The following is a 916-nucleotide window of genomic DNA, read 5'->3' on the forward strand; positions in this document are numbered from 1 at the left end:
GGAGGGTCAGAGAAAAAGAGGAAGACCCCCAGCGAGATGGATTGGCCAAGTGGCAGCATCAATGGGCTCAAACGCGGCAACAATTGTGAGGTTGGTCCAGGACCAGGCAGTGTTTCGTTCTATTGTAATAGGGTCGTTATGGGTCGGTACCAACTCAATGGCACCTAACAACAACAATGAATCAGAACTGATTCAATGACACTTAATAACAACAATGATGGTTAATTATCATGAGCATTTCTTCATATGTTTGTTGGCTGCCTGAATGCCTTCTTTGGCAAAGTATCTGTTCACATCCTCTGGCCATTTTTTAAATGGAAAAGTCTTTGTTTTTGTTTGTTTATTGTGATAAAAGATATGTAGCAAACCGTTGCTTTTTTTTTAAGTTTTATTATGAATTGAGTGAAAGTTTATAGGGCAGATCATCAGTTTTACTTTCTACAAATCATATACTTTGTTTCATTAAAATGATTATAATCCCTTCCATGCACCATCAGTTAACAGTATTTCTATCCATTTTAGCTATTTTTTTCCTTAAACACTCAGGCATATATAATAATTTACACCACCAAAGGGCATATTCTGCAAGTCAGCCTCCTGGCCTCCATCTCTTAGTCCCTCTCTTCCCATGAATCTAGAATCCTCAGCTGCTCCCTCTCTCCATGTCCCCATCTCTGCCTCCATCTCTGGGGTCACTGCTTTTCTGGATAAGGTCTTGTATTCTACTTGTGCTTTTCTCCCTTGATGGCCCTAGGGTCCTCTGTTTTGGGAATGTAATATTAACTACTCCCCAGTTTTTGTTACAAAACTTCTATCTTTACAATTGTGACCATCGCAGTTAGTCGTGATAACAATTACTCACTATTGAATCATAAGAATCTTATCCCCATCTCTTTTCACCAGACCTATCTAGACA

Source organism: Chrysochloris asiatica, unplaced genomic scaffold, assembly GCF_000296735.1.
Source record: "Chrysochloris asiatica unplaced genomic scaffold, ChrAsi1.0 scaffold00023, whole genome shotgun sequence".
NCBI classification, from domain to species: domain Eukaryota; kingdom Metazoa; phylum Chordata; class Mammalia; order Afrosoricida; family Chrysochloridae; genus Chrysochloris; species Chrysochloris asiatica.